Genomic DNA, 21,494 nt, shown 5'->3' on the forward strand with positions numbered 1-21,494 from the left:
TTTTAATAGGTTTTTGCTGAATTTGTCAATTTTTGTACAATGTGCAAGCTGAAGTTCTGAAAATAAATATCTTTTCAGATTAAAATGTTTGCCTCTGTCTCTCTTTAGGTTTTGAGATTGTGAAAATATTTCAATATTGAGATTAATTAAAATCTAGATTGGGATTCCTTTGAAAATCCCACCCTAGATCTATAGCATAAATGCAGGAACAAGGTAGAAATTTAATTTGAATTTAGAAAACTTTGTACTCTTAACACTTTTTTTTGTTAAAGGGAACAAGGAAATGGATTTTCAGATGCATCTAGTTCTGGAGGATTGTATTGGTGGTTCATTATACAGATTTCATTAAGAATTCTACTTCTGTCACAGTTTTTGTCAGGTAACAGAATAAGAGATTGTGGAAAATAATACTGATATCTTTGAAAGCTGTTGTGTTGAATCAGCAAGAAAGGATTATATAATAATTGAAAAACATTATCTTGGTACAATCCTGTATTGACTTTGACACACGTGTGCAAAATATTCCTGCAGATGTACACTTCTTTATATGAAGGATCTAGGTATATATGAAAAACTTCCTCTTACATTTAAAGAATAAAATGAACATTCTGCAGTTTAGGGCTGTGGAAATGTGCAGAAGAGTGCTTCATCTAATCCGTTAGATACCATTCACTGGCCTTTGAGGAGCTTCCCTAAGGCTCCTACCTTCATTTAGCACCTTCCTTCTCCTCTCTTCCCCCCCCCCCCCCCAAAAAAAAAAAAAAAAAAAACCAACAACAAAAAAAAACCAACCCCACAACAAAAACCTATGTGGTGGTAGATGGTTGAGGGAGGCTGCTGTGGCCTCTGAAGACACTGGAGGAAAACTGTAGGGAGCTCTGGCAAAATTCCTGAACTGTGCTTTATTGCCAGAGCACCCCGAATCAGGTGGAAATCATAGTTTGTACCATGGATTTTTCTTTGTGGTGTAGACAGTCTCTGAGCCCAGGTCAATTGACTCAGGCTCATGGGGCTTGGGCTGTGGGGCTAAAAATAGCAGTACAGATGTTCCTGCAAGGGGCAGAAGGATCTTAGAGAACAAATGTTTTGACTAGAAAGCTTTGCTGGCATACTGCTACTGACAGCTATTTTGGCAGTGTGTGTTCATATCTGGCTGCCTTTGCCACTGCAGTGTCCTCACAGCAGCTGATTGTATCACCTACAGACTTTTTTTTTTGGTAGCACTGTGGATAGACATCCTCATATCCCTGCACTGCCCTCTGGCACTTTATTGTGCTGCTGTCTACTGTGGGCTACCATCGCTTTCAGAGAATTGAGACTTTGAGGTCTGTTCCATCCAGTAATGTACTGTTCTTTTTCACAACATTTTTTCCATCTTGTGCTCAATATATGTTTTAGCAACAAATCTTGGGACCGGGCCAGTAATTCTCTTCTATTTGTGGAACCACAGTAGTTGGACATATAGCAGGGATACTGAGGATGAATGGATGATAGACTGCGAATGAAGCTGACTAGCTGCTGCAGGTATTCACAGACCGAGAGCACACAGTGGAGTGGTGGCTTTGGGTCTATACAATGAGGAGAGGGGTGGGACTAGATCATGATCCAAATCTGGAATGACCAGCAGTGGTTCCAGAACTTTTGGATGCACAAGGCCATGCTCTGGAGTTCTGTGCCAAGCTCACCCCAGCCCTGCAGTGCCCAGACACCAAGATGAGAGCGGCTCTGCCAGTAGAGAAGTGGGTGGCAATTGCTGTTGGGCTATGGACAATCAGTTTGGTGTTGGAAAATCTGCAATGTGGGGGGTCACTTATGCAGGTGTGCAAGGTGACTAAGCATATCCTGCTGCATAGTATTATGTTGTGCAACATGCAGGAAATAAATTGATTCAATGAAAAGAGCTGGTAAGGTGATATATAGGATACATATCCCTATTTTCTCCCAGGTGTCTGTCTTCTCCCCCAACTTTTCACACACCCCATTGCTTCTCAATACATAAACTGGAGACTGACTTCTCCATGCATATGCAATCACTGTCTCCCCCGGGTAACTTACTGACATGAAAGTTGGCTGGTTAGAGAAGGCTGCTCTTTTTTGTAGGAATATAGGCCTTCACTTGACAAGCTGAAAGTAGGGACATTTTCCCCAGGCCAGCCTATTGATGCTATAATGAGATTGCAATGCCAGTTGTGATTCTCTGGAACTCAACTTCCCATTGCCTTCCTGGCTTATGAAGTTATTGACTGGGTATCTGGACAGAAGAAAGACTTTAAGTATCGCCGGAGCAGGTGCAAGGTGGGTGTGGAGTGTGTTTGGAAAATTGAAGAGCAGGTGCATATGTCTCATGACTATGCTTGGTCTCAGCAAAAAAAAAAAAATTCCTGTTGCTGCATGCTATGTATTGCATAATATCTGCAAGGCCAAGGGGGAAATGCTATTACCAGGTGGAAAGGTGCTGGCTTTTGAGCAGCCTGAGACCAGACCAATTATTGGTGCTACTGTAAGTGCTGTCCAGGTGAGGGAAGTGTTAACTGCCTGCTGTAAGTATGCGTTTAGACAGTTACCTGGTTCATCGGTTGTGGGCAAGAGGAGACTGCTGTGGGCATTTGTATCAGTGTTGTATGACAGAAAATAAATCGAGGTTTTCACAAACTTTTTTGAATTGCATTTATAAATAAATTGGTTAGTCTCTAAGGTGCCACAAGTACTCCTTTTCTTTTTGCGAATACAGACTAACAGGGCTGCTACTCTGAAACCTGTCATTATAAATGTTTAAAGTTACATTCATGGGGGAGGGAAGTATATCCTGCTAGTCCAGGTGTTGGTGCAATTTAGATGTAGTCAAAACTGTTCGTATTGTAGACCAGCCTAAGCTGGGATGCAAAGGATACTGTGGCAGGGAGGACAGGGGCCGGGAGTGAGTTCTTCAACCCTCGCCAGAAAGAATACTTAGGTGCTACTGAGTATGCGCCCCTGCAACACAACTAGAGGGGAACGGGAAAGATCTCAGAAAAGCCGCGCTGTGCAGCTTTTTAAATCTTAATTTTAAAAAGTACTCTCTTTCCCTGCTGGGCTGAGGTAGAGGAAAAGCACCCTCGCACGGGGGAAGTATGTGTCACGCTTGTGGAAACTTGCCGCGGCGGCGGGGGGAAGCGCAGGTCCCCACAGCGCTTCCAGGGCAGGCAGGGCTGCGGGGGGAGGCGGCTCGGCAGGGGCACGGCGCCGGGGGCCCGGGGTGCAGGCGGCGCTCTGCCTTACCCTTGGCCCGCGGGGAAGGTCTTGCGGGGCCGGCCCTGCCCGTCCACCGCTCGCACGACGGGCTGGGGGAGGAAGGTGCAGCCCTGTATCCGCCCCTCCTCTCCCCGGAGAACAGCCCTTGGGCCCCTGCCCTATTGGTGCACAGAGCCCTGCAAACCCCCCGGCTTGCAGCTGTGCCGCTCCTCACGTACTCACTTCCCCGCAACGGCGCCTGACAGCAGGCTCGGGGGCGGAGTGACTGGCACCTCCGCCGGCCCCTCCCAGCACGCTTCGCCTTCTCCCACCCAATGGCGACGTCGCAGGGGCGGGGCTTTCTGGTTCCTTTAACCGGGTTGGCAGAAGGACGCTGAGTGGCGTGAGCGCCGGCAATGGGCCTGCCCGGCTCGGCTCGAGGGGTGGGCGGGCCGTACCCGCGCTGCCTCTTCCACTGTGGGCTTGTTGTTCGGCAGAGGAGCCGGGGAGTGGGGGACGCCGCTGCCCGTCACGAGCCGGGCCGCCAGTGGGCGCGGAGGTAGGGGGCGGCGTGGGCCAATGAGGGAGGGAAGGGGGCGGGCGGCAGGTAGGTGCTGGCGGTGGGCTATTGCCAGTATCCACCCTCGGCCCCCTTTCCGCTTGACTCCCCCTCCCCCGCCCCTGCGCCGCGCTGTGCTGGCTGGGAGCTGCGGGGCGGCCGCCGAGGAGGCGGTGCGGGGACGGGAGACCGGCCGCAGGCTCAGGTAGGGCCCCGCCTGGGCGGACGGGGATTCGCCTCAGCGGCCGGGCCGGGCCTCAGCGGCCTGGGGCTCGGGCTCCCCCGGCCGGGGCCGACGCTCTCACCCCGCCCCGTCCCGCCTCCCCCCTCACGGGACGCGGCCCGTCCCCGGCGTCCGTTGCCTCGGAGCAGCCGCTCTGCCGGGGCGACTCGGCCCGGCCTCGCTCGGTCGCGGACACCCCTTTCCCTCCCCCCCAGCGCTGGGGCTTCTCCCAGCCCGGGACCCGTCCCTTCCCCCCGCCCCCTGCTCGGGCCCGGGGCCCTCCAGCCTGCGCCCTGCGGGGCTGGGCGCCCCCCTCAGGCGCCACCCGCCCCGGGCTGGCGGGGCGGGGGGCCCGTTCGTGGGGGACGCGTCTCCTCCCTCGGCCCCCGTCCCCTCCCCGCTTTGTCTCGGGGGTGCCTCGCCGCTGCTGTTATTTTAGTACCGTTAACTGCGCAGGCTGCTCGGAGCGCCCCCTTCCCCCCCCCCCCCCCGGCCGCCCTTCTCCTGGGCCGGGGGGGGGGGTCGCTGCCCTAGGCTTCCCGGGGAGAAGCGTCCAGCCCCCGGGAGAGCGGAGCTGATAGTCCCCAGATCTGCCCCGGGTGTGTGTATGTGTGTGTGGGGGGCTGTTGGTGGAGGAGGGATGGCAAGCATGGTGTTGTGTGTGTGGGGGGGTTAGTCTGGGAGAGCAGTGGGGGGGCTGTTGGAGGAGAAGGGATTGGTAAGCATGGAGTTGTGTGGGGGGGGCGTAAAGCTGGGAGAGCAGTGAGGGGCTGTTGGAGGAGGAGGAGGGATTGGTAAGCATGGGGTTGTATGTGTGTGGGGGTAAGGCTGGGAGAGCATGGGGGGGCTGTTGGAGGAGGCGGGATTGGTAAGTATGGGGTTGTATGTGTGGGGGGCAGGCTAGGAGAGCAGTGGGGGGCTGTTGGAGGAGGAGGAGGGATTGGTAAGCATGGGGTTGTGTGTGGGGGGGGAGGCTGGGAGAGCAGTGGGAGGGCTGTTGGAGGAGGAGGAGGGATTGGTAAACATGGGGTTGTGTGTGTGTGGGGGTAAGGCTGGGAGAGCATGGGGGGGCTGTTGGAGGAGGCGGGATTGGTAAGTATGGGGTTGTATGTGTGGGGGGGCAGGCTAGGAGAGCAGTGGGGGGCTGTTGGAGGAGGAGGAGGGACTGGTAAGTATGGGGTTGTGTGTGTGGGGGGGGTAAGGCTGGGAGAGCATGGCGGGGCTGTTGGTGGAGGCGGGATTGGCAAGCATGGGGTTGTGTGGGGGGGGGCACAATTGCGACCCCCCCCTTGAAAATATCTGTTAATGTCTTGTGAAAATAAAGCAAACTGGGTGGGTGGTGGGTGAACATGATGTGCCAAGGCCCCAGATGTCTCTCGAGGGGCCTGTGCAAGCACTGGGTCTTGGGGGGGGGGGGGGTGTCAGTGTGCTTGTGAACAGTTGTTACATGATGGAGGATTTATTTATGCGGCGAATAGTAAATGAGCTGGTAAGCGATTTACAGCAGGATTTTCCTCTGTGAAAGGAGATGTTCGTGTTTGTGTCTTTGCCGGGGGGTTGGGGGGGGGAGGGTTGTTTTGTTTTTGGTAGCTGCAGATAGGTCAGTGGTGTACTTTTAATATCTCACTAGTTCACAAAAAGCTTGTATTTAGTGGAAACGTGGGTAGTACTATTGTGGTACTGGAATTGGCACCGTCTAGGACCTGAATTTAGGCTTTTAGGCTCTAAAATATAATCCCAGTGTTAATGGAAATGTCCTTGTTTATATTTAGACATTTTTGCCCTGAAATGTTTGCAGCACAAACATTGCAGTTCTGTGCTGCTGAATGAGAAAGTGAAAATGATTAGCTGGGTAGTTTCCAAACTGTGATCCTGAGCTGGGAGTGGTCTGCAGAGGACTAGTTGGCTGGTCATATAATGCTGTCTGTCCTCTTCTTGTTTCTAGCTGAGAAATTGTGTTTTAAAAATAGCTAGAAATATATGAAATACTTTTGTCTCAGTGGTAGTGTGTGATTGCCCACTCCCCTCCTATTGGTAATCTCTGTGATTGAGTGTGAATGAGTATGAGTGTCTTGTGGACAGTCTGTTAATTAAACTGTGATCTAGCCTGTCAAAAAGTTTGGTAGCCCCTGAACTGGAGAACTTGCATTCTTCAAGATGAAAGTGTTGCATAGAGATGGAGGGACAATATACACTGTGAAAAGTAATACTAAAAGCATATCTATAATCCAATTTAAAGTGTTTAAAATTGGGCAAAAACTTGGTTTTAGAATGTTTTTTTTCTGTGACATTTTATATCTCTTGTAATGAACAAATATGTTATACATATGGATATTACCTTGGTGTAAAATTCAGACCTCCTAAAATTCAGTTAGCAACCCGTTTCCCAAAATGAGGATCAAAACCTCATTAAAGAAGCTCTGACAATTAGAAATCCAGCCTGTTTTTTTGGTGTTAAAGGTTGGAGGTTCTACTTCAACCTCTGAGATTCCCTTCTACTCTTTGTAGCTTTATGTTCCCAGTTAGCTGTTCTAAATATTTGTGCCTTACTGCTGTGCGTATTAATGAGACTGTCCTATGGAAGATGCAGGAGGTAGTTGTCCCACTGTACTCGGCACTGATGAGGGCTTAGCTGGATATTGTGTCTGGTTTGGGGCACCATGCTTTACGAAAGATGTGTCCAAATTGGAGAAAGTCCAGAGAAGAGCAACAAAAATGATAAAATGTTTAGAAAACCTGACATATTAGGAAAGATTTAAAAAAAACAAACAGACCATGTTAAGTCTTCCATCCATTCCATCCCCTGTCATTCAGTCCCAGTTTCTGGCAGTCAGAGGCTTAGGGACACCCAGAGCACTGAGTTGTATCCCTGACCATCTTGGCTAATAGCTGTTGATGGGCCTATCCTCCACGAACTTATCTAATTCTTTTTTGAACCCAGTTATAACATTTGGCCTTCACAACATCCAGAGGTTAACTGTGTGTTGTGTGAAGAAGTACTGCCTTATGTTTGTTTCAAGCCCTGCTTCCCATTAATTTCATCAGGTGACCCCTGGTTCTTGTGTTGTGTGAAAGGGTAAATAACACTTCCTTATTTACTTTCTCCACACCAGTCATGGTTTTATAGACCTCTGTCACATCCCTTCTTAGTCATCTCTTTGCCAATCTGAACTGTCCCAGTCTTTGTAATCTCTCCATGTGGAAGCTGTTCCATACCCCTAATCAGTTTTGCTGCTCTTCTCTGTACTTTTCCCAATTCTAAAATATCTTATTTCAGATGGGGCAGCCAGAACTGTATGCGGTATTCAAGGTGTGAGTATATCGTGGATTTATATAGTAGCATTATGATATTTTCTGTTTTTATCTAGCCCTTTCCTAACAGCTCCTAACACCGTTACCTTTTTTTTGACTTGAGAAAAGAAGACTATGGGGGGATCTGATAACTCTTCAGATAGGTTAAAGGCTATTATAAAGACGATGGTGATTGACTGTTCTTCATGTCCACTGAAGGTAGGACAAGTAGTAATTTACAGCAAGAGAAATTTAGGCAAGATATTAGGAAAAAATGTTCATACTTTTAAGGATAGTCGAGTACTGGAATAGACTTCTAAGAGAGGTTGTGGAATCCCTGTCATTGGAAGTTTTTAAGAACTGGTTAGACAAAACACCTGTCAGGGATGGTTTAGGTCCTAAACCATCCCTGACAGGTGTTTGTCTAACCTGTAAGTATACCTGGTCCTACATCTGCATGGGGGATGCTGGACTACGTGGCCTGGTGTGGTCTCTTCCAGCTATATGATTCTCTGTTTTTTGTCTTGAACTGAACTGCTGTTGGATCACATGTAATGGAAACATATTATAGCCTGAAGCCCACACCAGGGTCTCATCCTTTACCACAGTAGTTCTCAAACTTTCCAGACTACTGTATCCCTTTCAGGAGTTTGATTTGTCTTGCATACCCCCCAAGTTCCACATCCCTTAAAAATGATTTGCTTGCAAAATCAGACAAAAATGCAAAAGTATCACACTATTACTGAAAAATAGCTTTTCTCATTTTTACCATATAATTATAAAATAAATCAAGTGAAATATAAATATTTTACTTACCTTTCAGTATATCATATATAGAGCAGTATAAACAAGTCATTGTCTGTATGAAAGTTTAGTTTGTACTGATTTTGCTAGTGCTTTTTATGTAGCCTGTTGTAAAACTAGGCAAATATCTAGATGAGTTGGTGTACCCCCTGGAAGACCTCTGTGTACCCCCCCAGGCTTATGCATGCCCCTGGTTGAGAATCACTGCCTTAATAGATAGGGTAGAAGTGTGGGTTACTTACTGATTAACAGATTGTAGCAGGCACTGTGAGTGATCAAAGAAATTCAGGTATCTTGCATATTCAAAACTTGGACTGTTCTTGTGGAATAACCTTTCAGAGGAATTTTAATGATTGGGAGAAACTTGTATATCCAGCCATAGTGGGTAAACATATTGGCTGTGTGATTTTTCTTTTGCGGGGGGGGGGGGGCGGCAATTTATTAGAAATTATATAGTTAAGTTTTCTGGTAGGATAATCAACTGTGATCCAGTGAAGTGAGCTGTAGCTCACGAAAGCTTATGCTCAAATAAATTTGTTAGTCTCTAAGGTGTCGCAAGTCCTCCTTTTCTTTTTGCGAATACAGACTAACACGCTGCTACTCTGAAAACTGTGATATGGTAAACAATGTCCTGGTATTTAAGTGGCCATAATTAGGCTACAAAGTTTACACCTCATTAAGATGAATAGGGAAGTTCACACTTGGCGATGTTGTTTCAGTCTGTCTTCCTGCAGGCTGAGACAACCATGCATCAGTTAACACACTGTGAAGTGTCTTTGCAACCATAAGGGCTAGAAACTAATTTTTTTAAATTAGATTGAAACGTCAGGAACATAGAAGAATCTGGGAGCAATGAATAAGTTTTCCACCCTTTGCTCCCCTGACTTTTCAGTGTTTTGGGTTGAAATATAGAAAGTGCATTGTGGTGGTTGACCACTGTATCTCCATTGGTTACCTGCTTGCATCTATGGGCAGCATTACATGGAATATAATGTCCATTAGTTGTCACCCATGTTCCAAATCGAATTTGGCAGTCTAAGTGAGAGACTCATTGAATACTGTTAGAAGCCATTATGGTTGGTGTGGCAAAGCAGGATGGTGTGTTTGAATAATAGGTTTATAATCCATGTGCTGCATTATGTACTAAATCTTGATTTAAAAATTATTGCATGTAAAATCTAAATCTCAGATGGTAAAGTAATGATTTATCTTTATCATGGGCTAAGTACAAAATCCTCGCTCACTAGTTTTCTTGGCAAATATTTTCTGTCACTGGTAACATATACAGGAGGAGGCCAGACTAGCTGATCTAAGGAGCCCTTCTGGCCTTAAACTCTATAAATCTAGGGTATTTTTAAAAAAAATTTGTTGGATGAAACAAAAGTTTACACCACTCTTGGACTGACTTCACAGGATTTCAGAGCGAAGGGAATAGCTGTAGTAGCTAACTACAGTGAGGATGCTATAAAGAAGGTAACACACTATCCCTCAATAGCAATGTACCTGGATATACTGTCTCAGCCTTTCCAGACTACTGTACCCCTTTCAAGAGTCTGGTTTGTCTTGCGTAGCCCAAGTTTCACCTCACTTAAACACTACTTATATACAAAATCGGACATAAAAATATGGAAGTGTCACAGCACACTGTTACTGAAAATTTGCTCACTTTCTCATTTTTACCATATAATTATAAAATAAATAAATTGGAATATAAATATTGTACTTACATTTCAGAGCAGTATAAACACACAGTATAAACGAGTCATTGTACTAAATTTTAGTTTGTACTGACTTCACTAGTGTTTTTTATGTAGCCTATTGTAAAACCAGGCAAATATCTAGATGAGTTGATGTACCCCCTGGAAGACCTCTGGAGGGTACGCATATCCCTGGTTAAGAACCCCTGGTCTATAGTAAACCATTGTTGAGAGGGATGGCATTTTCCCATCTTGGATTTGCTCTGCTGAACTAATTCTGTTCACTACTCGCTATAAGTTTTTTCTTATTCTTGGGCCAAATATTACCTGTTTGCTCAACTTATGAATATGGCCGTAAGATTAGTTAACAAATAGTATATGATGGTAGGATAAGTATTTGAATTTATACTTGCATGGTTTAATAATCATATTTCATCATATAAGTTGTGCAACTCCATAATTATGTACTTGTTAGATGGCTGAAGGCACTAGAAAACACACCTGTGCTTTATTGTGCTGTTTTGGTATAATAAGACCTTTGGTCTTTCTGTGCTTTAACCATGGTGATGGTTTGCAATTTTTCCTCGGGACTTTCACACCAATTACTTTGGGTGGCTAGTAGACTCATTTTCCCTATCCCCAAAGAGACAGAGCAGGTTCACAGATTTTATTTTTAAACTTGATTTCAGAGTCACTGTATTTGAAGCTGCAGTTTGGTGAAAAGGTAATCTTGTTTGCAGTTCAGAGTTCATCAAGAGCCTGCCTTGAAATGTTTGAGAACTAATGCTGCTCAGAATCTGCAAGATAATGTAGGGCACTAGAGAGAGCTCAGTAGGACTCAGAGGTCTTATGCCTTCCTATGATATTTTACGAAATTTTGTAATATCAAACAAATATGGCAATAGTTCATTGTTGGCCTAACAACCAGCATTTTCTTGTGTCAGTAATGCATATATTAGGGTTTGAAGCTGTAGACTCGAGAGAACAGAGCTGCTTATTAAAGCTGAATTGGAGAACTTTATCTTCATAAGAGATGAAGGGAACAGGGATGCTATCTTGCTGTCTCCTGTGTGACATTTGTGCTGCATATATTAGTGTCTTTGCTTTTGTTTTTTTCCTTCTGTATCCAAGGCACCTTTTTCAATATTGTTTTCTGTGAAGCTAGCTTTCTTTGTTCCAGATTTTGTTTTAACTTTGGGTTTGATTTGCAACTCTTCCTACAACCATAACTTTTTAAGCATGTATTTGAAATTGAAATTCAGGAAACAGATTTGTATAATGTACATTTGAAAACTGTTTTTACACTTTTCCTGGCTGCAAAGCTAATATGTGTAAAAACTATCTTAATTCATACAAATTCAAATGCTTTTTGATGCTTTAAAGGTTTCTTCCAGAATAGCATTTTACTGAGGTATATTTCTAGAGGCAAGTAGAATACACTCTGCTTCTAGGTCCTGTCTTTCTCTCTGCTGTCTTATACTTGTGCTCAGTCTTTTCCTGAGCTGATAATTTTCTGGCAGTGCAGCTGCCTTAAAGCTTGGAATCTAGGTCAGTGTGTCACACCCACTGTAGGCAGGGCCTATGAGCATCTTGTATATGAGAGTGCTAATAAGAACTTGAATTCATAGGACAGTAAAAGCATTTATTAAAATCTCATGCAGATGAACAGTAAATATCTGAAATTACAACTCCATAGACTACAATCCTGCAATAACATTTTCAGCAATTTGCTCAATTTGAATTTTGGTAATCATGGTAGGGTTGCTGAAGGTGGGCTATTGGGGGTTAATCTTTATGAAGCTAGTGATCTGCTATAGGAGTTGCACTGAGTGGTGGAGTAATTAGGTTATAATGGTGTAAAATTATTTCAGGTGCTCTGATAGGCAAACAGTAAAAATAGACTGTAGATAACTTCATAACTTCTGAAGTTTGCAGCACTCTAGATTCTGAATCAATTGTTGTGGAAAGATCTTAAAATTATTGCCCTAAGTAGGAGTATAAGTAAGATGTACTAGACTTTTCAGGTTACCATGACAAGGGGAAGAAGCTGCCCCTCGCCACAGCCTTGGCATTTGAAGTGGAAAATCCTGAGGGCTGGTTGACACTACAAAGTTAGGTCAGCTTAACTGTTGCTTGGGGCTGTGAAAATATTTACTCTCTGTGTGGTGTAATTAAGATGACCTAAACCTCGGTGTGGACACTGCTAGGTCAACATAAAAGTTCTTCCAAGCATCTAGGATAACTGCATCTCAGAGAGGTGTATTTACTACAATGATGAAAGAACCCTTTCTGTCGCTGTAGTGTCTACACAACCGTGTCTGGACAGGGAACGCTGTAGTGTTCCTCATGTAGACATTCCTTCATGTTGTGGTGTTTGTATCCTGGCTAAAAGAAAAGGAGTACTTGTGGCACCTTAGAGACTAACCAATTTATTTGAGTATAAGCTTTCGTGAGCTACAGCTCACTTCATCGGATGCATCCGATGAAGTGAGCTGTAGCTCATGAAAGCTTATGCTCAAATAAATTGGTTAGTCTCTAAGGTGCCACAAGTACTCCTTTTCTTTTTGCGAATACAGACTAACACGGCTGTTACTCAGATAATGCACTTAGCCAGGATAGGTTTCAGAACTGCTTGCATTAGGAAGAATCTAGGACCAGTGTTAAAGTATATCACCCAGGATAGCAATGCACAGTAGCGTTAGTTTAGGTTTTATGACACCTTCCTTTACTCTGTGTCAGTGTTGCTAACAGTGATTATTTTGCCCATTTGGGCTACTTTTCAAAGGCCCTTTGGTAACAAAAGATATTGAATCAGCAACAGCTGACATTTGGGGCTACAAATTACTGTCTTGTGACAGTTATTTGGGCAATTTTACTTCGAGCCCTGCTGCTCCCCAGTTACTGTTCTGAGGCCATCTGGTGGCTTTTTAAATGAACAGCCACTGGGGCACATTCACAGCTGGACCAAATACACCTCTTCCAATCAGCAAAAGCCATGTGGTATGTGTGCTGTAGGGAACAGAGCCCCTTTAGCCACAGCAAAGCAGAGCTTCTAACTGGCTGTGGCTTGTATCCCATTGGGCAGGGAAGCAGCCAATAGGAAGGCAGAGGTGGGATATAAACCTGGAATCGGCTCTCATGTGACTCAGTAGGGTGGTGGCTGCTGCACCATTTTGCAAACCTCAGTGATTTTTTTTTATGGCAAAAATTTGGGCATTTTGAAGCAAATTGACTTTCAGTGATTTTGGACTACTTTGAGCTTGTGAACACTGCTCTGTGTTTATCCATGTGCAATTGCTGTCAGCCAGAAGGCAATTCTTAGACCTGCAAACTGCTTTATTCTCTATAAGTGGGTGTATGCAAATTAATGCCATGCCTTGCACAAAGGCGGTTAACTTGTATATATTTATGTTCTGAATCCTAACTCTTGGGTGTCCTCTACATTAGGAGGAAAGGTGCTTCTTTCAGTTGAATTAGCTTAGTTGAACTACTTTAACTCAATTTGTCTTGTTGGATTTGGAGCTTGCCAAGCCAATTTACAGCAGCCTCATCAGTGATGTGCAGAGCTCTGAGACCACCACCAAATCTGGTCTGAATGTAGTTGCAGTGATGTGAGACATTGTCTGTTGTTGATCACAGCCACATGTGGGATCCTTTCATTGGTCCCGGAGTAACAGCTGGCTGCATGTTGATCCTGGCCTGTTTGAAATTGTTTCAGAAGAGCACATTAGTGGTGTGGCAAATCAAAGCCGGCTACAAGCATGGTCAGGTCAGTTATAAGATACTGATTTTTGACATCAGCTGCAGACCATTCTTCATGCCACATCACCATCATATTGAAATCTGGCCATGGAAAGTGGGTCCACAATAGGTACCTTGATGACAAGCACACTCTTGGGTGGTGGAAGAGGTCTGTGTATAGGTCTGAGTGGTGGAGTGATGTTGCATAACACATGGAGCCATGATGGTGGTGTGGGTCAAATTGTCCCAGTTATGATGCTCATGGTTGAGTTATAGTCAGCCAACTTGTTGTGAGACAAATGGAGTCAGACTGGAGCATAGGATTCTGCTGCAAAATAACGGGGCTAAACTGGATGATTGCAGAGTTTGAACATTTACTCATGAAATGAAGACCAATTTGCTTAGAAGGTTATGTGATCTCACCTTAGTTACAATTTTCCTCAGATAGTTAAGATGTGTGTGGGATCTATCCAAGGTTATTCTGAGGTAAACTGGGTGGGATTCCTGTTTCAACAATTTCTCAATTGAACTCAACCCCAGTTAACTCAATTGAAAACCCCAGTTAATACCAATCGAGTTGAGTTGGCTCAGCTGAAATAACTCAACTGAAACCCAGCTGCCCCCCCCCCCCCCCCCCGGCTCAGGAAATGTCTTGGCTATGGAGTGAGCTAATGGGACTATTGCAGTATGCAGTTGCCTGCAGTTGGGAATATACATGGTCCTAAATTCGGTCTATTTATGAGACTGCTGCTTCTCTTTATTTATTCTCTGTTCCTCTTCTGTGAAACCTCCTTAGGCTTTCACATATTTCCTGTAATTTTAGGGGAGAGTAATAGATATTCATTCTTCTGGAATCTGAGTATGAATGTAGTTGAAATAAACTCTACAGTCATGCTGCTTATATTGATAAGATAGTATTTAGTAATTTTATTTTACTATAGGTTACGTTGCTGTCACTGTTAGATTAAAATGTATAAAGTACTTTTTGCTTTTAAACAGCTGCTTTGTTTGTGGTTTAAACTTTGTGTTTTTACTTCATGTTGAAGTAATGTTTTAAAAAACTGTGCATTGTTTTTGCCATACTCAGAAGGAAGTTGTTGAGGGAATTGCAGCTATTAATGCACTATTGCATTATTTTACTCATATCTCATTCCTTGCTCAGTTTCAGGTATGGTAGAATCCACAGTTTCTGAGGCTTCCTCATGGGTTTCCCTGTTGCTGTATTTTATGCAATTTAGGACTTTCTTAAAAGGAAAAAATAAAAAACCTAGCTAAATAAAGTGAAATCTAAAGAACTGTTTTGCATTTTCACACCAAGTACGTACACAAGACAAGTGCCAAAAAGAGAATAAGTATTTAGAAATTTGGTCACCCTTTTTAGTGTATTCACAGGAGGAGGGCTCCCAGAATCTTTAGCCAGATTCTTTGAATATTAACCTGATCCTGAATAGGTAACATGTGCTGTAGTAAGTTAACATTTTATTGTAACTTTGCCTTCATAAAAAGTGTAACCCCTCCCCCCCCCCCAAAAAAAAAAAACCCAAACAAAACGAAACAAAACTTGTGCACCAGGCAGACACTTAATAGTACTAAGAGGTGAAAACTTCAATTGTTTATCTTAGTGGACAACTAACTTTAAAGCCTGGTTATGGTCACTTAATTGGTAACCTAACCTTTAATTGAAATTCTTAAGAAACTTTTGTTGCTTGTCTATATTTTAAAAAAAAAAAAAGTGGGCGGGGGACTTGGACCTATGTAACTAAATAGATATAAATCATGCTTAAACTGATTTAGTTATTGAGCTAACCTAAACCAAGTGCAGGTACATTATTAGTTTGCATCAGTGTAACTAAAATCAATGTTAGGCCAGTAAAAGTTTTCTTAAGCGTGATAACTGAGGCTTGGTTTATGTTTAGAATGGATTACCTTGTATACACTGAACACTCTGAAATTCTCCCTGCCGTTGCATTAGAAGCAGTGGAGGTTCACCAATAATACTGATGGTGGGGTACTATTATAAGTGGAGCTTCTGCAGCTGCTGACATTTTAATGACTTATTACTATTTATTATTTGTATTACAATAGCATCTAGAGGCCTTAACTAAGAGTAGAACTGCATTGTAGAAACATAGCAAGGCAGTCCCTTCTCTAAAAAGTTTGCCTCCTGTATTTGTCTATTTAAATTGTAAAACAGAGGCACAGAAAGGGGAAGTGACTTGCCCAAGGTACTGCAGAAGGTTAGTGGTAGGTGAGATTAGAGGGAGGTCTCCGGACTCCCAGTGCAATGCCTTAGCATTAGGCCATACTACCACTGACTGTCATCTAGACAGGCTCAAATCCGGGTTAGACAACACATGGTAAAAGTGCTAACAGCCAGTGTATGCTGTTGCTCCCACTCTTATAACTGATGCCTTGTTAAAACAGGGAAATATACAGGCATAATAATATTGCTGTATTAGTACTGGTGTAACTCCCTATGTGGACACACTTGTAGAATAAGAGTGCCTTTTTCTTAATTGGTTTGTCACTAAGGCACCTTCTGAAGAAATAACATGAAACTGACATGACTGACAGTTTCACTGATGCCCACAGGTTTGGAGTAGCAGCAGGGAAACTGACCAGGCTTGTTTAGTCTGCTCTGCTGCTGCTTGGAAAAACTGCCAGCTGGAGCAGTCACAGGAGAACTGATTGTCTGCAGGCTAGGGAAGACAACACTACAGAGCTTACCAGGTTGTTCATAGTTTCAGAGATACCTTTCCAAATGTGAAGTCAAGCAACTTAATTTTTTCAAGTCACTATGCTGAAGGGGCTTCAGCCCAGTTCAGATATTGCAGTGATGAGTGAGATATAAAAACTTTGATAGATCTGTTTTGGATTGGTGCATACTAATTCTCATGAAAAACAAAACTGTCAGGTAAGGAGTAAACTTACTCATCCAGCAACCTAGATGGCAAAATTAAACTGGATGCTTTAAATATCTGTTCAGTTTCATGGTTTTTGTCTGTGCAAAGCTCTGTTAAGCTTTTTTTTCAAAAGTTGAAAGTTGAGCCTACGTTATTAGTATTTATTTGTTAACTAATAACAGATCAATAAGGTGAATGTACGTGGTGGTAACCTCCATTGCTGAAGAGTACAAGACATACCTCGAGGAAGGCGGTCTGAGTGCAATATACATTTTTTTAGCCTTAGAACTAATACGTATTCTGTAGTTTATTGATTTTTTTTGTGTGCGCGCACACTTCTTGTATGAGAGAAAAATCTTAAATTTTCAATTATCTGATATTTAGACTTGGCATTGTTATATCCAATCACCTTCTCATCTGTTTTTCAGTAATTGGGGCTCCTTGTGCTCTTTATTTCACTCTAGAGCAAATTGTTCTTGGACTAGATATGTCTGTCTCCTTTAAAGGTATATAATTCACTGTTTTCAGATTCTTTGGGTAGTGTAATGATCTGTGAAAGTTAATTTTCTTAATTGTTAATGGCACTTTCACCAGACTTAGACAAGTGCAGTGATGTTTATTATCTGCATTGATTAGATTAAGTGATTAGTAGGTTCAGTGTTCTGTAATAAAAGGGCAGTTGTACTGAAGAACACCACTGGTCTTGTATCTATTCTTCAGGCTATGGCTACACTGGCACTTTACAGCGCTGCAACTTTCTCGCTCAGGGGTGTGAAAAAACACCCCCCTGAGCGCAGCAAGTTTCAGCACTGTAGAGCACCAGTGTAAACAGTGCCCCAGTGCTGCGAGCCGCGCTCCCAGTGCTCTAAGCTAATCCCCTTGAGGAAGTGGATTACCAGGAGCGCTGGGAGAGCTCTCTCCCAGCGCTGGCGCGTGACCACACTTGCACTTCAAAGCGCTGCTGCAGGAGCGCTCCCGCGGCAGCGCTTTGAAGTTTCGAGTGTAGCCATGCTCTGAGTACAAACTACAGTTAGAGGCTGTTAGGGGCTTTCTTTGATGGGAGGAACAGATAAGCTCCTCTAAGGCCTTAATATCTTGCATTGCATTGGGGCTCATCTCTGGAGAAAAGATATGTTTCTTCGCAGCTGATGCTGCTAAGGCCTAACTACGCTACAAGGTTAGGTCTATGTAAGCTGCCTTGTGTCAACCTAGTTGTGCGTGTCTAGTCTTAAATTTCTCCCACGAATGGAAGTGCTCTGTTACAGCAACGCAATAACTGCATCGCCACCCTGAGTTCCACTATGGGTGTGTCTGAGGTACCTGAGTCACAGGCTCTTGCCATGACCATTGAGGAGGAGGAAGATGGGGGAGATGCAACTGGGGACGCCCAGCTATGCCACGAACCAGGATCTGTTTGAGACTCCACCGCTGTCTAGTCAGTCCCAGTATCTGAGCATGAGTATGCCTGATGCAGGAGAAGGAACCTTGGGTAAGTGTGTAAATGTATTTCCTATTAGAGTAATGTACTGATGGTGCCCCCAACTTAACAAGACACAGCTATCAACTTTTTATTTATTTACTCACGTTAGAAGAGGTAGTGGTGAAACAAATGGTAAAATTGTCTGCTTCGTGTTCCCCTGTAGAGTTGGGTGGATGGCTTGCTGTATGGCCATGTGGAGCAGTTTATGTACACAAGGATGACCTTTGAATCCTGAGAGATTTCGATTAAACTTTCATGGAATTACTCTGAAATCTCCCAAAGGTTTATAGGGATGTCAGCCTTATTTCTTCCTCCATGATAGGACACTTTCCTATGTCACTCACTCAGTGATAACTTTGGCAGACACCATTACAATAAACAGGCTAGTTGAATATGGGCCTGGGCAGCTCTGGTACGCCAGCAACAGCTGTGCTCTATGTGCCTTTGTCATTCTCAGCAGTGAGATGCCAACTAACATCACCACTGACTGTGGAAAATGGTGTCAGTTTTCAGTGCAAATGCCCTATACTCCTGTGTTCGTGCAACAGCCTCCTTATTTCCCTCACACCTGGCAAGCACTCCAAAGCAGAAGTGTCAAAAGCATTTCTTGTTTAAAATTTTAGGTGATTGAGGGAAGGGAGTTCTGTGTCCTAACTCTTGCTTTCTGTTGTGACTCTCCTGACAATGGTACCTCTGCGTTTGACCTGTAGCTGATGCTGTTGCGGCCTTGAGGGATTGCCCTTCCACACCTGCGGAGTGTCTGAGCCAGATAAGGAAGAGAAAGAAGGGGACTTGAGATGACCTGTTCAGTGAGATCCTGCAAGCAGTGCTGCATCAGACCATAAACAGAGGGTTTGGAGAGGTGAATATTGCAGATTGTGTGGAGAAAGGCCCAGGTGTCCTTTCGGGAAAAGAAGAGGGAGATGCATCAGGACATAATGGGGCTTTTCCAGCAGCAAACACAAGGTTCAACAATCACAGGCTTGCCTCTCTTTGCAGTCCATTGAGAACTCCATTATAGCACCTCCCTACACCCCCCTCCACATTCCATGTGGCATCAGGAGCTACATCTCTTCCCCCTCCCGCTCCGTGCCAGGGAACATTCAGGACAACCACAGCTTTGTGTGCTGACTTGTGAGAGCTGCAGTTGCCGTATGTGTAGCTAAACTTGACATGTATGTGTTTTTCCCTTCTTAAGCTGTGTTCCATAAATGTATTGTTACTCAATAAAATTCTGTTGTTTGGAAAATAATTCGTCTTTATTAGTTCCCACATGGTACAGAATGCCTAGATGTACTGAAAGCACCCATTTATTCATTTTTACAGTGATACGCAACTCATAGCATGAGTGACAAAAACAGTTTTGTGGTACTTGCTGTATGGTTATGATTAATAGATGCATTGTCAGTGTTACATTCATAGATGTACACCAAGTACCATGCAATTCCAAACAGGCCCCAAAACAGCAGGGCCTAGGGCCAGGTAGGGCATAGTACACCACAGTGCATTACTGTGACTCACTGTTCAGAGGCTTCCCTGAACCATGTATTTTCTCACTGAGCTCTTCTAATAGCCCTTGTGCCTGGCTGTTCAAACTCGGAAGACGGCCTCTGCACCTTCACCCTGTGGCAACTTTTCCATCTTTGCTTCACAGATATGCAGGAGGGTACAACAGGCAGCTATAACCATTGGGAGGCTGTTCCCCCCCCCCCCCCCCACTGAGGTCCACTTTTGTGAGTAAATAATGCCAGTGGCCCTACAGTCTACCAAAAGCACGTTAAATTGTCACTTTGCTCCTGCTGAGCTGGTAGCTGAATCTTTCCTTGGTGCTTTCAAGGTGGCCGATGTATGGCTTCATGAGCAAGGGGGTGGTCTAGGCCCTCAGGATCACTACTGGCATTTCAACATCACTAATGGTAAACTGCTGGTCGGGACAGAAAGTCCCTGCTTGTAGCTTTCTGAACAGTTCGATGTTCTTAGAGGTGTGGGTGGCATGCAGCTTCCCTGACCAGCCAGCACTGATGGTGGTGAAGTATCCCTGATGATCCACCAATGCTTGCATAAGTATAGAAAAGTAGCCCTTTCTGTGTATGTACTGTGTGGCAAGGTGGTCTAGTGCCATCTATCACTTCACTGCAGTTTGGGAACCCCATTGCTGCAAATTCATCCTTTATGTTCTGAATGTTGCCTAGAGTTACAGTCCTGCATAGCAGAAGACAATTAATGGCCCTGCACATTTGCCTGGAAATTGCCCTCACAGTGGATTTTCTAATTCCAAAATAATTTTCCACTGACCTGTAGCAATCCAGCATTGCAAGTTTCCACAGTGTGAACATTGCTCACTTTTCCACTGTCAGTGTAACTCTCATTCTGGTCTCCCTGTGCTGGTGGGCTGGGGCAAGCTTGACGCACAGATCCAGGAATGTGGCCTTGTATATAAGAAAATTCTGCAGCTGCTGCTCGTCATTGCAAGCCTGCATTACGATCTGATCCTACCAGTCAGTGCTTGTTTCTTGGTTTTAGAATCAGCACTCCACCATCTGCAACTGTTCTGTGTACACCGACAACAGCCACGAATTGGGTGTTGCTGTGTCCCACGGCAGTCTGGCCTCTACAAAATCATTCTGTTTCCCCACTGATTTGGTTCTTGTGGGTTTGCAAATACTGGAGGATTGTGCATTCTGTGCTTGCAGCAGTCATGACAGTAGTGCAGAGCTGTGCAGGCTTCAGTTAGATGAGATGGACAGTGAGGAGGCCCATGAAGGTCCATGGGATTTTTGAAAAGGCATGAAAACTATGGAATATGGATGACATTATGGGATGGAGAAACTTGATGCTGGGAAATTGACCCTTTGCTACTAGTCACCCCTGGCTGGGAGCTCATGTTCAGCTGATCATCTATCACAACCCCCAAATCTTTTTCAGTCACTGCTTCCCAGGATAGAGTCCCTTGTTGAGTATGGCCTGTGTTCTTTGTTCCTAGATCTTTATATTTAGCTGTATTAAAACACACATTGTTTGCTTGTATTCAGTTTACCAAGTGATGCAGATCACTCTGAATCACCAACCTGTCATCCTCATTATTTACTACTCCCCCAAATGTTAAAAAGTGTAGGGCCAAGAACCTGCCAGACCTATTGGAAGCACACCTGCTTGATAATGACACCCCATTTACAATTATACCTTGAGACCTATTGGCCAGTTTTTTATCCGTTTAATGTGTGCCATGTTAACTTTACATTGTTCTAATTTTTTAATTACTGTTGTGTGGTACCAAGTCAAATGCCTTACAGAAATCTAAATGTTACATTAACACTGTTACCTTTATCAACCAAACTTGTATTCTCATTAAAAAAAAAAAAAAATCAAGTTAGTGATAGGATCTATTTTCCATAAACCCATGTTGCTTTGCATTAATTACATTACTCCTTTTATTCTTTATTGAGTCCTATACCAGCCACTCAGTTATCTTGCCCGGGATTGATGCCAGGCTGACTGGCCTATGATTACCTGGGTCATCCCATTTATTTTTAAAAATTGGCACAGTATTAGCTTTTTTCCTACTTCTTGAATATCCCTAGTTCTC

At 44.1% G+C, this 21,494-nt stretch overlaps 1 protein-coding gene across 1 annotated transcript in view; it reads left to right on the forward strand.

Annotated features, from left to right (window-relative positions):
• Positions 1 to 3,899: 3,899 nt before the first annotated feature.
• KDM4B (lysine demethylase 4B) overlaps positions 3,900 to 21,494 on the forward strand; it is a 210,431-nt gene continuing 192,836 nt past the window's right edge. Inside the window, exons 1-3 of the mRNA XM_074939369.1 lie at positions 3,900 to 3,974; positions 17,694 to 17,917; positions 18,619 to 18,770. The gene's annotated coding sequence lies outside the window, so the exon portion shown is untranslated. The remainder of the gene's footprint in view (positions 3,975 to 17,693; positions 17,918 to 18,618; positions 18,771 to 21,494) is intronic.

This window comes from Natator depressus, chromosome 25, assembly GCF_965152275.1.
Source record: "Natator depressus isolate rNatDep1 chromosome 25, rNatDep2.hap1, whole genome shotgun sequence".
Lineage (NCBI taxonomy): Eukaryota > Metazoa > Chordata > Testudines > Cheloniidae > Natator > Natator depressus.